Here is a 17,519-nt window from a genome sequence, read left to right as displayed (position 1 = left end):
CATGTCTTTATGGACCTCGTTTTGTGCACAGTCATGTTGGGACCGTCTCCAAACTGTTCCCAACAAAGTTGTCTTGGATCGCTGAAGCCCGACTCCTGAAAAACACCCCCATACATTTGGCAGACTCTCTTATCCAGAGCGACTTACTGTACATGTTTATCTCATTATACATCTGAGCAGTTGCTGGTTAAAGGCCCTACTCAAGGGTCAACAGGGTCAACTTGGTGGTTGTGGGACTTAAACCTAGGACCTGTGAAGTTGGGGACCTCTGTGCACTATGTGTCTCAGCATCCTCTGACCCCGCCTTGTGATTTTATGTGGCCTATCACTTCATGGCTGAGACGTTCCCAATCACTTCCACTATTATAATACTACTAACGGTTAACTGTGGAAGGTTTATAAGTGAGGAAATTTCACGACTAGACGTATTGCACAGACGGCATCCTGTCACGGCACCAGACTGGAATTCACTGAGCTCGTAAGATCGACCCGTTCTTCCACAATTGTTGAATATAGACGCGGTCGTCATGCCTAGCGGCTCGCCTAGTGACCAGAGAAACACCTGAACTCAATGATTTGGATTGAGGAGTGAAAACTTTTTTTATTTAAACAAACTTCCCTTGGAGTCAGTGTGGTGATACACGAAAGATTTGTGATACGTAACTGAACCGTTTTTTTTTTCTCTTTGGCTTCTAAGTGTGAAGGTGTGCATGTTTCTTAAGGGACATCTACTGATATAACTTAGCTCAGCCCTCAATTCTGCATCTGACAACCGAACCCAGTCGAGCGATCCGAGAACAGCTCGTGAATGAAAGATGCTGGATTTCAGTCTAATCCCTGATTCTCATCCGGACATGTTGTTTTTGCTTTGTTTTTGAAAGATTACACAGTGAGCGGCTCAACTGGGAGGATCCTAACAGATCATTTGTTAGCTGCCAGTGAAGCCTGATAACGAGGTTAATTTAGCAAGAAAATGAATGGCCAAGGTGGCTATAAGTTAACCCCGTCCTGCAGAGGCCATGGCTCGCTCATATATACACTATATATATATCTTCATTAGACAGAGGTTGGAAAAGTACACAAAACTGTACCAGAGGAAAAGTAAGGATTCTCTAGAAAGAGCCTCTAAGTATCAAAATTACAGGGCTTGTATTAGTAGCCTTTATCATAGTAAAAAACATCTCTCTCTCTCTCTCTCTCTCTCTCTCTCCCGATTATATCCGGACTGTTTTTGTTGCGGTCTACAACCAGCTCGCTTCCGATTCCAAACACCCGCTATGTTATTAGGCGTGTCTCAATGGAGCCACCAGTCCCACAATTACACTTCACATCACCGTCATTAGGTAACGAAACGCCATGCAGAAATGTAGTCCAGTAAAAGTACCAACCCTAGGTTTACCACACTTTTCAGCGAAGTAAAAGTAAACAGTATCCTGTAATAAAACTCCTCAAGTTAAGTACACATACAGTATACAGTACGGTTCAAAATGCATGTACTTCTATTACATAACAAAAGTGCTGTTACAATGTTACAAAGCTCTGGGACTGGAGACTCCTTCCAGGAAAAACTTCCCCATATCCATGATAATGTTTGTTTTTTATTGGTTTTATTTATGTTTCAATCTTACAGCTGCTCTTAGTTTACAGTTTTATTTTGTACAGTCTGTAAACCCTACATGATTTCTATTTCAATTCTACAGTATTTTAATTTGGGATTTTTGTAAAATTTGTTAAATTCTCAATTTTACTTTTTAATTTTTTGTTTAATTGTCCTTTCTATCGCTCCTTCTATCTTGGATATACTAATACTAACGCGCCTCGTTTCTCGGGATACAGTTCCGTTTCCATAGTAACAGCTCATACACGAGGACTGGGATGACTAGCATTGATTAATTTCCGGAAAAGTAGCATTTGCATCTGGAGCTTAGCAAAAAACTAACAAATAATCTCTAAACATCCATTTCATGTTCCAGCGTTCAGTAGATCTAATAATCCTCATTCTGATCCTGATCCAGTCTATAACTCCGTCTCAGGGCTCTTTCAGCATTCTGGGAAAGTTTTAGCAGCTGTCTTCAAGTTAAAAAGAACACCCAGGTTCAGTTGGGACAATCCTGGTCCCCTTCTGTACTCCGAGTCCTGATGATGCTGGTAATGAGCCAGCTGATCCTGATGCACAACCACCACCTGGCTCCTGGACTGAAAATGAACTCAATATCACACGATCTGAAAATAAACAAATAAAAAGATCTCGGGAAAGTTTGCAGGAGCTTCTTATGAGTTCGCGAACCTGAGGCTCAGGAGGAAGAGAGCTCCGCTCCGATGAGATTGGGTGGATGTGCGGATGCGAGGCGATGTCGGCCATGTTGGTGGTTTTCCTCTCTGAGACGATTACAGAGCAAATTACTTCTCGGGTAATTTCGGTACCATCTGGACCTGCGATCTCTCAGGCAGATGCTGCTTCAAGTGTTTTTCGACCTCGGTTGCTTGTCGCCCAGCGTGCGCATTAAACACTTCCCTAATCGTGTGATCCTCAGCAGACTGATTAAAAAAGATGATTATAATGACAGAAATAAAGCAGGTAGCGTACACCGCACAACTTTTAGTTTCGTTCCGCAGACGGCTCCTTAATCATCTGCGTGATTTATATCGCAGCGTTACCAAGGTCTCAAATCTGTTGGGGTTGAAGGTGTTGATTAATTTTCTAGAACAGCAGCTCAGGTCAAAGTTCAGATCACAGGTTTATATTAAAGGTTCTGGTTCTGGTTTCTATAGCAGCGGCTCATTCACAAGGACGTGTACAGCAGACTGATAAAAAAATAAATAAATAGATTTTAAAAACATGCAATATCTGAAGTAACAAGCTGTTTGTTTAACATTTAAGGAAGGAGTCTCCAGTGTCAGAGGTAAAATGAGAATTTTATCTCGTATAAAAAAACTTTTTATTCTATGAACAAATAACAAATGAATCATGCCTAATGTGAAAGCTTCCTTTGACATGAGACTAGTCAGCCAAGGCGCCATCTGTATAGTGCACTTATACTCCAGACACGTAGAAATGATCCTAGAGGATGATTTTAGGACACGCACCACCCCATAAAACAGATGGTCTAATAATCAAGAAACGAGCTCAACAATGTAGACAATAAGTAGTCTACCAAACATTCATAGCTGTCACTGCTGTCTCTTTTTCCCAAACCTAATTCCCAATATTAAGTCTTCTTTTTAAATTTAAATATTGAAGATCCTGCGAAGGAAAAGTGCCGTAATTCTTACGCGACCTGCAGCGACATCCTTCTGGCACGATGTAAAGATGTAAAGAAATAACCAGAGCAGATGATGGAAATTAATGAGGGCCAAACATGCGCTTTGGTGAATCAGATCAAAGATATCGGAGAGGGGTGTGTTGAAGAGGAACATCATCTGTGGATGTGGAGCAAAGAAAAACAAAACACGAAAGAATAGACTGGAGTAGGAAACATGCTGCGATCCAGGGACGAGTTTTAATAAAAAGGCAAAAAGTTTTGCAGGAAAATTATTCAGCATGCTGAGAAATGTTTATCACTGTCCCAAAGTTTGCTTCCTTTGTGTTTTTTATCATTAATGAGAACTCATGAATCAAATATGGTAACAAAACAAAACAAAAGGATAACAAAACCTTATAGAAAATGTACAGTAAGTTGAGCAGGGAATATTTTTTCAAAAAATTTTGCCAAATTTTTTCAATAATTTAGTGGTGTCCAACAGCTACTAACCAAGTATGACACAGGCTAACATGAGGGACGACATAGGTTAAAACAAGGGGACAACACAGGCTAACACGTGTGACGACACAAGCTAACACGGGGGGACAACCAAGGCAACACGGGGGACAACACAGGCTAACAAGGGGGACGACACATGCAAACTTGGGGGACGACACATGCAAACACGGGGGATGAAACATGCTAACATGAGTGACAACAGGGACGACGGGGGACGACCCAGGCTAACACATGTGTGACAGTTGCTAACACGAGGGACGACACATGCTAACACTGCGGACGACACAGGCTAACACAGGGGACGACACAGGCTAACACAGGGGATGACACAGGCTAACACAGGGGATGACACAAGCTAACACGGGGGATGACACAGGCTAACATGGGGGCGACACAGGCTAACAAAGGGATGACACCGTCTAACACGGGGGTGACTCTAGCTAACGTGTTTAAACACAGGATAACACAGGGATGACACAGACTAACACAGGGGGTGACTCAAGCTAACATGTGTTACAACACAGGCTTACACAGGGGATGACACAGGCTAACACAGGGGATGACACAAGCTAACACGTGGGATGACACAGGCTAACACGGGGGATGACACAAGCTAACACGTGGGATGACACAGGCTAACACGGGGGATGACACAGGCTAACATGGGGGCGACACAGGCTAACAAAGGGATGACACAGGCTAACACAGGGGCAACACAGGCCAACAAAGGGATGACACCGGCTAACACTGGGGTGACTCAAGTTAACATATTAAAACACAGGCTAACACAGGGATGACACAGGCTAACATGCGGGTGACACAGGCTAACACAGGGACAACACATGCTAACACAGGTATGACACAGGCTAACACGGGGGATGACACAGGCTAACATGGGGGTGACTCAAGCTAACATGTGGTACGACACAGGTATGACACAGGCTAACACGGGGACAACACAGGCTAGCACAGGGATGACACAAGCTAAGAAATGCTTCCTCCGATGTTTATGAAGCCACCGAGCTCCTCTTTTTATTTTGGGAGGACAGGCCCTATAACACACTCGGGGAAAAGCACTATGCGCCCCTTCCGCATGCCTGAGCTCACAGACACGCATGATTGTCTGGTGACTGATGTAGCAGTGTGAGCGATGTCCGGTCCAAAGTCACTCGGGAGCTGGAAAATTTGTTTGATCAGTAAACAACCGAGATCCATTAAATTCTTATCTAAGCCCTTTATTTATTTATTTCATTCCTAAACTGCTGATTGTTCTCCCAGCAGCTCATGAATCAGAGGCCTGGCTACTCATTATCACTCAGCGGTGTCTTTATACGTCGGAAAAGCTTGAACTTTATTTTTTTATAATTCTTTATTATTTTTTTATTTGTCTGGCGACGGAGATCCATCCCCCGCTGAAAATCTGACCTTTTCATCCATCTGAAATTCAAATCTGGGCGAGCAGGCTCAAAAGTTCTGGTGTAAGTAGGAGAATAATGCATATAAACACTGAAATCCTCGTTCCACCGAAAGGCAAATGTTATCCAGACATCTGGCCAAATACGTTAACGGGGAGTCGAACATGTTTCACGCTGGATAATAACAGCAATAATAATCATCATGATAATCATAATAATGATAACGAGAAAGAGCCGAACGCAGTGATGAAGGGGGCCATGATACATGCATTACAGCCATCATCGCTTTATTCCACCAGGATAAATATTAAATGTGGTATGAGATATGAGATTTGCTGAGCTCTGACCTCACTTCCTGTTTGTTGATCTTTGAGTTTAAATATCAAGAACATGAGAAGGAAATTACAGCGTCACCTACAGGTTCATTTAGGCAAAACCTCTTAGAATCCTGGAGTCGTGGGGGGTTTAATGCTTTACTAGTGTTTCCGTATGATTACATCACAATTGTCCTAATCTATGACCTCACTTCCTGTTTGACGCTTTATGGAAGCACCATTGGGTGGGATGTGAGGTGGGTGGGATGTGAGCTTGTAGAAAAATCTTGTAGGGAAAGAAGCTTTAAAAAAAAGTGTGTGCACAATAAATAAATACATTAATTTAATTTAATTTAAATGAAGGAAAATCAGGCAGAAATTTACAAAAAATTTGAAAAAGTGTATTTTTATGCTGTTATGATTCCAGATTTGCTTCACTCATGTAGTGTTAAGCATTTTAATAATTTAGGGATAAAATATCAGAGTGTGAGTTCTGCTTTATAAAATCCACCACCGGAAGAACAGAAAAAACTTATGAAACCAAAAAACAAAGCAAAACCAATAATGAAACCGAACCTCCCATTACCTCCCATTACCTCCCATTAGCTCCTCAGCACTGGCCAATGACGTAAACCGCGCAGAGCGTCCATGTACAGTGTACAGTATATATACAGTACGGGGGGATTTTAGTGCTTCCTCATCATATAATCTCATTCTGACAACTTAACTGGTACAAACAGCGGGAAATTTTATTATACTCTGGAGTGGTTTAAGTTTTATTTCTCCTTCAGGATTCATTTAAATATTAGGCTTTTCAGCAGTTGGACCGATTAATGACTCAGAGGACGGAAAGACGGATCGTTTTCCTTCTTCCCTCAGAGAACAAAAACCCCCAGGATGTAGTACAGCGTGATAAGACTCGGCGTCTCAACGTTATGTAATGAGTGTTAATGCAATAATCACTTCCTTCTGGGAAATGCCTGAAAATCAAACCCAAAATGAGGCTCAATTAAAAGCTGGTGCACCGTGTGTGACTGGATCGGCTGAAAACCGAGCAAGCAAGGAAGAAAGAAGGGAAGGAAGGAGGGAAGAAGGAAGGAAGGAAGAAAGAAAGGAAGGAAGGAAGGAAGGAAGGAAGGAGAGAAGGAAGGAAGGAAGGAAAGGAAGAAGAGAAAGAAGGAAGGAAGGAAGGAGGGAAAGGAAGGAGGGAAAGAAAGGAAGGAAGGAAGAAAGGAAGGAAAGGAAGGAAGAAAAGAAAGGAAGGAAGGAAGGAAGAAAGAAGGGAAGGAAGGAAGGAAGAAAGAAAGAAAGAAAGAAAGAAGAAAAGGAAGGAAGGAAGAAAGAAGGGAAGGAAGGAAGAAAAGAAAGGAAGGAAGAAAGAAAGAAAGAAGGAAAGGAAGGAAGAAAGAAAGAAAGAAGGGAAGAAAGAAAGAAAGAAGGGAAGAAAGAAAGGAAGGAAGGAAGGAAGGAAGGAAGGAAGGAAGAAGGGAAGAAAGGAAGGAAGGAAATGAAGGAAGGAACAAAGAAAGAAAGGAACAAAGAAAGAAAGGAAGAAAGAAAGAAAGGAAGAAAGGAAGGAAGGAAAGGAAGGAAAGGAAGGAAGGAAGAAAGAAAGAAAGAAAGGAAGAAGGGAAGAAAGAAAGAAGGAAAGGAAGGAAAAAAGAAAGGAAGAAGGGAAGAAAAAAAGGAAGAAAGGAAGGAAGGAAGGAAGAAGGGAAGGAAGGAAGGAAGGAAAGCACCGCCTTCTACTGCAGGTACTGAAGTGAAATAGAGTGTTAAGGGAAAAAAAGTGTTTAAGGCTGGTGGATAAAGTGTGTGTTTCGAGTGACAGGAAGAGTGTTTAAGGTAATAAAGAGAGTTTTATGGTGAACAGCAAAGTCTTTAGGAAGTAATGAGAGTGTTTAAGACAGAAGAGAGACTGTTAAGAGTGTTTAAGATAACTAAAGATGTGTTTGAGTATTAGAAAGTAATTATTAGAGAGTGTTTAGGGTGGGAAAGAGTGTGTGGGGTAAATAAGAGAGTGTTTAAGGTGATCTTTAGATCTTTGATGATAGAGAGAGTGTTTGGGGTGAGAGAGAGAGAGTTTAATGTGATAAATAGAGTTTGGGGGTAAAATACTAAGTCTTTAGGTAATAACCAAAGTGTTGAAGGTAGAAGAGAGTCTTTGGGTAAAAGAGAGAGTGTGTAAAGTAATGAAGAGATGAAGAGAGTGTTACAGGTACAAATAAGAACTTTTGGGGTGAAAGAAAGTTTTAGAGAGAGAGAGAGAGAGAGAGAGAGTGTGTGTGTGTAATTATATGCAATTGTCATTTAATTACCATTCATTAAGAGTAATTTATGATTTACTACCAAACTAATGGTTCCAGCATCTGTTCATGTGCAGTTTTATTAATTAATTAATTTATTTATTATTTGAATGATCTAACAAAAACAACACACTTATTTTGTATTAGGTTTGAAAAACTATTTTTTATTACTATTTTCCATGTAGGTGAAATATGAAATATTTTAAAATTATGTTAAAATTAATAAAATATATATTTTTTTTACTGATTTAAAAAAAGACATTAAAATATAAATATATTATTGAAATAATTTATACAAATTTCAATAATATACCCAATATATAAATTCTTTTATTGTGCACTATGTATTAGTTTTCTAAATATCCATATTTTTTATTGTATATTTATGAAAAATTTTATATTTATGTAATACTATTAAATATAAAATATGATGCTTATATAATAATAATAATCCATATAATAATTATAATAGAAATTAATTTAAAGCAACACTTTGGTATCTCAGACGAGTTTGTAAGCAGCTCTGTGTTTTGTGATACATGCTGTAAAATATATTGTAAAAAATATTGTGAAAATTATGATATTGGTTTTATTCTATTGTTCCCACCGCCACATTTGTTTATTTGTTTTTTCATTTTGTCCAGTGAATGAATCTAAAATTATTTTCAAAATGCTAAAAATGGCAAAAAATGAACAAGTGATGTATTAAGCTGAAAAACTGTTTTAAACACCTGGTTGACATGAAAACTGAATATCACACACACACACACACACACACACACACACACACACACACACACACAGGTATACATCAGCACCCTTATTTATTTAGGGTAAAGTAAACACTCGCAGCACAGGAAACAGAAGAGTGTTTCTGTCGCTCTCACGCACACCTTCCTAAAGAAACGCCGTCTTCAGAGCAGCTGTTCAGTCTCACGCTGGATTATAAGCAACATGACAAGCTGCATTAAACACACACATGCACACACACACACATTGTTCTTAAGTACGAAACGTTAAACGACACGTCTCTGCCGAGTGTGGCTCATCGAGCAGAACGATATAAGCAACGCCTCAGGGGGACAAAACACAGAATCCTCCAATACTGTGTGTGCTGTTCACCTTCGAACTAATTAGCGAAACATTTCAGTGAAGTATTAAACACTTAGCAAGGAATTTGCCGGCTTCTAAATTACGTGTCAATCACATCAGCGTGCGAGCAGTCTTATTTCTCCAGGGGGAAAAAACTGCCTTCAAAGGAAAACCTGTTTTTCTCAAACAGCAACAAAAGCAAAAGCGCGCTTTTAGAAGTGACCCAAGAACTCAATTTACACCTCCAAGAGTCTGATGTAGACGTGAATGCTGCACTTACAGTGCGACAGTGTTCGCTCGTTCTCTAGGATCACATCACAGGTTCATGTTGATGCGCTCGTTCTATTATTTTAGCAATAAAAAACAAAATGTTAAAAGTTTGTTGTATGGATATTGAACAATTATAGAAGGAGTCTCCAGTTCCGGAGGTAACATTAGGTTTAACAGTAACATAAAAAAGACAAAAAAAAGATGATACTTCTGATGAGTGTATTTAATTTTCGCTCTTGTTACGTAAACGTAACAAATGTGTGCAAGATGATTTAGCTATGCGTTAGCGAGCCTACTCTAGGCAACCAATAGTTTTTTAATTTACAGCTAAAAACATTCTCTTCGTCATAAATGTAAATCACTTAAATATCACACAGCTTGTAACTCACACAAACTCTGGCCTCTCCTGAAAACATAAACTCAAAAGATTTTGCATGGAAACACATCATAATATCCATGCACATAAAAGATTTTTTTGTTCAGATGTTCCGTATTATGACGAATGACAGCTTGTAAAAAAGCAGCAGCTAGGGGGCGCTATACTCAACTACATGACATGGGGGAAGTGAGGCTGATTTTATCACCGTCAGCCGTCATGGAAGCGTAAAGAAAGAGTGAAGAAGAGTTTAATGTTCATGAATCTGTAGGCCGCACCGAGCTTAATTCATAACACCCGCAGTAATGTAACACCGCACCTCGAGAACGCACAGTCGATTTGTAAAGCACAGGTTCGGCGCTACATCTGTGTTTCACAGGTTAGTTCTTGATGGAGAGGGTACAGTAGGTCATGCTTGGGTTCACTTGGACCAGGAAAGTGTAAGAAAAACACTCCCTGCCAAACCCTGTTTTTACTGCTTAGACACAGCTACTGTGCAGCAAGACACGCCCCAAAGTGGGCGGGGCATACCCCCCCCCTCCATACACAGAGTATTTAATTTGAGGATTTTATATTTATAATAATAATAATTCTAAAAAGTGGTGAATTATCCAATTATCCCACACAATTACCTAATACAGAGACACAGAGAGTGAGACAGAGAGTGAGACAGAGAGACACAGAGAGTGAGACAGAGAGTGAGACAGAGAGAGAGAGAGAGAGAGAGATCCCACGGTAAAGGATATGGGCTGCATACGAGCGCGAGACACCAGCTCCGCGGTCGCGTTCCCTGCTGCAGACAGAAGAAGACCACCGGCGCGAGAGACGGGTACGGGAGGCGCGCGCCGTCCTCGCGTGCGCCACCGGGCTCTCGCGCGTCTGCGGCTGGCGCGTGCTCGGCTCTCGCGCACTGCTCCGTTTCCCCGTCGGTCATGATGCAGGAGCCGCGCGCCGCACCGGGACCCTGCCGCCGGTCACACACTCAGCACCGACTGTTCACGCGCACCTCGCATTATTTATTTATTTATCTATCTGACTTCTTCCCTTCTGCTTCTATTAATGTATAGACTGATGTTCTGTTTAACATAATAATAATAATAATATAAATATAATAATAATAATAAGTTTGGCTTTAATGGAAAATTGTATTTTTTTCCATGTTTAATATATATTTTTAATTAACTAATTGATTACTTATTTAATTTACAAAAGAGCCTACTGTATCTCTTCAGTTGTCCATTCTTTATATAAAAACTAATAATCAATCTTTGTTAAGGGTAAAATATAAAAACCCCAATTCATGTCAATTTATAACCTTGATATCTAATTCAATTATTATTATTATTATTATTATTACTGCATTTCCAGGAATTCTATCCAAACCTTAGCTCTCTCTCATTCTTTCTCTCTGTCTCTCTCTCTCTCTCTGTCTTTTATGCCAAAAAAAAATGTTCTGGCATTCTCTATGATGTAAATATCAGTAATTACAGCAGTTTAAAGAATTGATTTAATTGTTTCTTGATGTCCTGCTAAAGCAATTAGCCGCATTAGAGGTTTAATGACTTTGGTTGATGTTTAGCAGAAGTTCTGCTCTTACCTGGCGTTCACTGTGAGTCTCACCATCATCATCATCATCATCATCATGTTCTTCATCTTCATCCTCATCATGATGATCATCTCAGCAGCAGCTGCTACATCCACAAAGAATAAACACTTATATGTGTGGAAGAATAAAGCAGAAATATTCCCTCTGTCCGGAAACACCCCGAGGAATCCCTCAGAGCTGCAGGCTGCTTCCTCTCCTCTTCTCTTCTTTCCTTTCTGTATTCTTTATTTTTCCTTTTCTTGGGGAATAAAAGCTCACATCTTGTTCTCGGAGTGCGCGTGCAGGCGCGTGCAGATGGAGTGACGCTGTCACGAGCTCAGAGCGGACCGTTATCCCCAGCCCGGTCCCGGATCTTATAATAATAATAATAATAATAATAATAATATTCACTTCTTAACGTGAGCCGGAAGTGATGAGATCGACATCTGATCCGCGTTTTCTTTTTCTTAATATTCTTATTATTATTTATTTCTCTCTCTCTCTCTCTCTCTCTCTTTTTTTTCCTGCAGTAACGGATCAGCTCCAAATAAGGCGGGAAAAGACGCCGCGCGCGAGCCGGGAAGTTTCTGAGCGGGAGCTTCACCGAGCGCGCGACGGCATTCTGTAATGATGAACAGAGAGAGAAAGAGAGAGACACGCGCAGAGTTCGCTAGTGTGTGTGTATGTGTGCGCGCGCTTCCGCCCAGTTCTACTGTGAGGAAGAGAGACGCATAGGGAGAGAGAGAGAGAGAGAGAGAACCACATGCACAGAGAGAAAGAGAGAGACGTGCATAGAAAGACATACAGAGAAAGACAGAGACACACACGCATTGAAAAAGAGAGACACACATGCAAAAAGAGAGAGAGAGAGAGAGAGAGACACATGCACAGAAAGATAGATACACATATGCACAGTGAGGGACAGAAAGAGTGTGACACGCGCACCCATGCACAGGGAGAAAGAGAAAGAGAGCCATACATGCACAGAAAGAAAAAGACACACACATGCACAAAAAGAGAGACACATATGCACAGAGAGACACACCCGCATGCACAGAGAAAGAGAAAGTGTGAGAGAGATTTTTTAAAAAAGAGACACACATTCACATAGAGAAAGAGAGAGAGATATACACATGCACTGAGAGATACAAAAAGAGAGATACATGCAAAGAGAGAAAGACGAATATAGAAAAAAGAGAGACAGAAAAAGAGAGACACATGCAGAGAGAGAGATATGTATAAATAGACAGAGAGGTAAAGAAATAGACAGGAAGAGAGCAGGAGGCAGAACAAGAGTGGGACATAGGGACAGAGAAAGGGAGAGGGATAGAGAGAAAGACACACACTATGAGAACGACAGAAAAAGAGAGACGTTTTGTTCTTCTGTTTTTCTTAAGCGTCACTTCATTTCCGTTTAGCATTATGTCTTAGGTGTAAAACGTCACAGAAGTGTTTTTATACCGTTATTGCTTTTAAGTTCAGATTTCTTGTCATTGCAGAGAGAACAGGAATGAGAGAGAGAGGGAGAGAGAGAGAGAGAGAGAGAGAACAGAGGGAACAGTTTTTTGTGTTAGCATCATGAGGAGTTCCTGAGTTTAGTCTTCTCTTACTGACTCTGATGTCAGGTTCAATTAGCAAAACAAGCTAACTGATCTTCATACACACACACACACACATAGAGAGAGAGAGAGAGAGAGAGGTCACTATACAGTAATAATCTCAAACGAGATAAATTTGTCCTGAAGAAAAACGAGTTCAGAACAAAATTTCTAAACGAACGTTTGGATTTGTCGTGATTTGTGTCAGAACCTAATTTGCATAGAGACACCATCTCAGTTCAAATGTCGCTGGAGGTTGGAGCTGAAATCGCAGCCCGGTGTCACTCACTCAGTCTCTCACATAAAAAAAACGAACGCTCGCTTAGTTGCTCGCCAGCGTGAACGCCGATTTGTCTTTGTTCCCCGAGGTACCACAGGAGTCCGTAAGGTCCAATTAGGAAGCGCGGACGGGACGCGGCGTTCACTCGGCCATGTCCCTGATACATCCTAATGAGGAAGCGGCTGTTTTACATTTACTCCCAGAGTCTTCAAATGATAGAAAAGAAAAGGAGGAGAGAAAAAAAACAGAAATCCATGTGTTTCACATAGAGAGGAATTTAGCAACGTTATTCGTGAGACATGAACAAATTGTTTTGGAATTATAAAGACGATCAAGCTAGCTTCTAGCTAGCTTATCTCAGGGGCTTGAGGCGGGGTACACCCCGGACCGGGTGACACTCACACACACACACACACACACACACACACACACACACACACACACACACACACACACACACACACACAAGGCTGGTACCCTTTAGGTAGACACTAAGGCCTGGAAATATTTCATTTTGGTAATACATCTGAAAAAAAATATCGATGTTACTTTACAGAAATGACGCTTCTGATCATGAGCTCCAAAAATCTGATTTATGAACATTGCAAGTTTTGCTAAAATTTAATGGAAGAGCTGTAAAACCTGAGGGAAAGATACAAGTAAACATATAAACATTTTAGATAGTTTTATACTTTAATTATAGAATAATTTCTTTAAATTATCTCTGCATAAAAGCTATAACTGGATGAGGGAGGAGTAAAAAGAATACATAGAAAAAGTTTTAAAATTGAAGAAAAATAAATAAATAAATAAATAAATAAATAAAAATTAAGACAAAAATATTTGACTTTTTTTTTTTTTTTTACCTTTGTGAAATTGTGCAGAACCGAATCTGTGATTAGACGTGCGGGAGTGAATCCGAGTCAGAGTGAGAAAGATCATTGTTGGACATTTTCCTGAAACCACACCTGTGAGTTTTCATTGGTGCTCTTCATTGTTGTTTATTACTTTGCAAAACAGAACAAAAAAAAAAAATCCGTTAGCAAAATTATGTTAGATTGGTTATCCTTACCATCTTTTCCAACAAATCCCACCTTCTGCATTATGATTGATGAGATCTGAGCATGAGATGCGACACAGCGCTCCATAATTTATTATTATACAACAGTTAGTTAGGGCAGAGTAATGTGATTGGACAAGAGGCATTCCATGAGTAATGATTATATACACTGGGGTGTTTAATTGTATTTATCAGTCCACATACCAGGTGCTCTAATCACGTACAATACGCAGTCTCAGTCTTTGAGACGAGTTAGCATTAGCAGTTATGCAACAAAAAACAGTGTACTAAATTGTGATGATTGATGTTTGTTCTTTTTGTTTGGTGTTTTTTTTTTTTTTTTCAATTCTGTCGCTGATTATCGATTTTTTTTTTGCCAAAAAAATCTTTTATCCATGACTATCAAAAAGATCAGTGGAAAAAGTAACACATGCAATTTTGTATGAACAAAATATTCAGTATAATCCATAATCTCTGGTCAATATAAACGTGTGTGATTAATGTAGAAATTCGAACGCGTTCCCATATTTTTTTAATGCAAATGAATGATATGGCTAAGTTTGACCCTAATGGCTTCCCATAACTGCACCACTGTTACCTGTCTGGGTCCCATTCAAGACATTTTTGTTAAACATTTGTTAAATGTTAATGTTTAAGATTTTATAAAACTGTTCTTTATTCCAATATCGCACGTTTATAATACAAGTAAATCTAAGTATTTTAAAATTGTGACTAATTGTGATTAATCTCAGACTGTGATTAACTTGGTTAAATTTTATATTAATTAAATTATAAATTAATTAAGTATAAAAATTAGCGATTTATATACTGATAACTTTCGAACACTTTTAGCTCAGGAGCGTTGGAGCTGCTAGCGATATGAGCTAAAAACCTGGAGAGTTGGACAGAGTGCAGGAGCGACAGGATCTAAAGAGAGGTCAGATGTTTATTTCTGCTCCGTATGCCACCCTGCTGATCTCGAGGATTTGGCTCTCGTTTAACCTTTGCCTTTTCATTTATCCGAATCCGTTCTGCATCCGCGAGGCCGTGACCATAAATACAGCTCTGTGCTCGTCCGTATATTGCGCTGTGGTTCTGCCTGTCTCTCAGCACCCTTTAACGTCAACCCTTCCACGAATACACCCTCAGTACATGTGCTGATTAAACACGCACACTTAAACATGATTACGAGGAAGAAAAAAAGGAAACGGCGAATGGCCGCGAGAGCAAAATTGCTTTTGGAAACACTAGCATTAATGCTGTTATTATTTCCGTCTCGTGCTAAAGCTGCTCGTGATAAAGAGCCTCCCTTCGTGTAATTTTTCTGCTGCGAGCTCGTTTTGATGTTGTGGGTTGTAACGTGCCCGCTTATCTTCCAACCGTTATTTCCCGAAAGGGCTCAGAGTATTTAATTAGTGTTTATGTGCCTTCAATGAACTGTAACTCATCAAGCCTCCTCCCTCATCATCAAGCTATTGTGACCTAAAAATTAAAAAAACGAGCTATGCTACAAGCTATATTTACCAGCAGAAGTTCAGCTCAGCACCGTTAAGTTCTTTGTTCTGATTGGTCGGGGTGGTGGGGGGTTGTTTAATTTAGGTAGCTCAGACGCAGGATTAGCGTTAGCATTTCCGTAGTAACAGCTCATTCATAAAAATAATTTTCAAATATGTGATGCTTAACAAAGAAAAATGGAAGGACGAGTGGAGGATGGAGGACTGGGGAGGAGATGTGATTATATATACACTCACCAAAAGGATTATTAGGAACACAATACTAATACGGTGTTTGACCCCCTTTCACCTTCAGAACTGCCTTAATTCTACGTGGCATTGATTCAACAAGGTGCTGAAAGCATTCTTTAGAAATGTTGGCCCATATTGATAGGATAGCATCTCGCAGTTGATGGAGATTTGTGGGATGCACATCCAGGGCACGAAGCTCCCGTTCCACCACATCCCAAAGATGCTCTATTGGGTTGAGATCTGGTGACTGTGGGCTGTTTTAGTACAGTGAACTCATTGTCATGTTCAAAAAACCAATTTGAAATGATTCGAGCTTTGTGACATGGTGCATTATCCTGCTGGAAGTAGCCATCAGAGGATGGGTACATGGTGGTCATAAAGGGATGGACATGGTCAGAAACAATGCTCAGGTAGCCCGTGGCATTTAAACCATGCCCAATTGGCACTAAGGGGCCTAAAGTGTGCCAAGAAAACATCCCCCACACCATTACACCATCACCACCAGCCTGCACAGTGGTAACAAGGCATGATGGATCCATGTTCTCATTCTGTTTACGCCAAATCCTGACTCTACCATTTGAATGTCTCAACAGAAATCGAGACTCATCAGACCAGGCAACATTTTTCCAGTCTTTAACTGTCCAATTTTGGTGAACTCGTGCAAATTGTAGCCTCTTTTTCCTATTTGTAGTGGAGATGAGTGGTACCCGGTGGGGTCTTCTGCTGTTGTAGCCCATCCGCCTCAAGGTTGTGCGTGTTGTGGCTTCACAAATGCTTTGCTGCATAACTCGGTTGTAACGAGTGGTTATTTCAGTCAAAGTTGCTCTTCTATCAGCTTGAATCAGTCGGCCCATACTCAGACCGGCCCGTCTGGCACCAACAACCATGCCACGCTCAAAATAGCTTAAATCACCTTTCTTTCCCATTCTGACATTCAGTTTGGAGTTCAGGAGATTGTCTTGACCAGGACCACACCCCTAAATGCATTGAAGCGACTGCCATGTGATTGGTTGATTAGATAATTGCAATAATGAGAAATTGAACAGGTGTTCCTAATAATCATATATATATATTTACTAATTGTTTATTTTTAATGTTTTTTTTAGCTACATATCCCGCCCAAATTGTATAGTAAACTTCCATCAAGTAGGTGCATAAAGGCTCAACTGAACCTCATAGAACAAAGCAGAATTAATTTATTTAGCCCTCCGCCCCCCTCCCCCCCATAAAATCGCAGCATAAACGTTTAGGATTTAATAAGAAACAATTACTTGTTTGACCACCCAGGATTTTAATGCTGATCCAACACAAACAAAATAATGTAAAATTGTCCTAGTGTGAAATTGTTACATAGAAAAGACCTCACATTAAAGAAATTTTTATACCATCATAGTGCAAAGAGAGGACCTTCCATTGATATTAACTATCAAAACAGTTCAGTTACATATTAAATAAATGTTATTTTATTAATGCCAGACTTAATTCCAGTCCAGAGCGTAACCTTAGAGACTTGAAACTTTCTGTTTCTATTGAAAAAGGGAAAAAGAGCGAAAAATAAAAAGTGTCTCCTTAGGATCAAAGCTTTTGAGGTTTTTCTTACACGTTTTTTTTTGTTTTGTTTTTACAACTTTTTTATATTGGTTCTACCAGGACATATGAATAAAACACACACACGCGCACACACGCACACACACACATACACACACACGTACACACA

The 17,519-nt window shown here is 40.1% G+C and overlaps 1 pseudogene; it reads right to left on the bottom strand.

The window, feature by feature from the left end:
• Positions 1 to 10,162: 10,162 nt before the first annotated feature.
• The window catches only part of LOC128506378 (transmembrane protein 94-like), a 29,423-nt pseudogene continuing 22,066 nt past the window's right edge, over positions 10,163 to 17,519 (bottom strand).

Source organism: Clarias gariepinus, chromosome 18 (genome assembly GCF_024256425.1).
Source record: "Clarias gariepinus isolate MV-2021 ecotype Netherlands chromosome 18, CGAR_prim_01v2, whole genome shotgun sequence".
In the NCBI taxonomy this organism is placed as follows: domain Eukaryota; kingdom Metazoa; phylum Chordata; class Actinopteri; order Siluriformes; family Clariidae; genus Clarias; species Clarias gariepinus.
The sequence above is the reverse complement of the archived record's forward strand: the minus strand, read 5'-3'. Positions and strand labels throughout refer to the sequence as shown.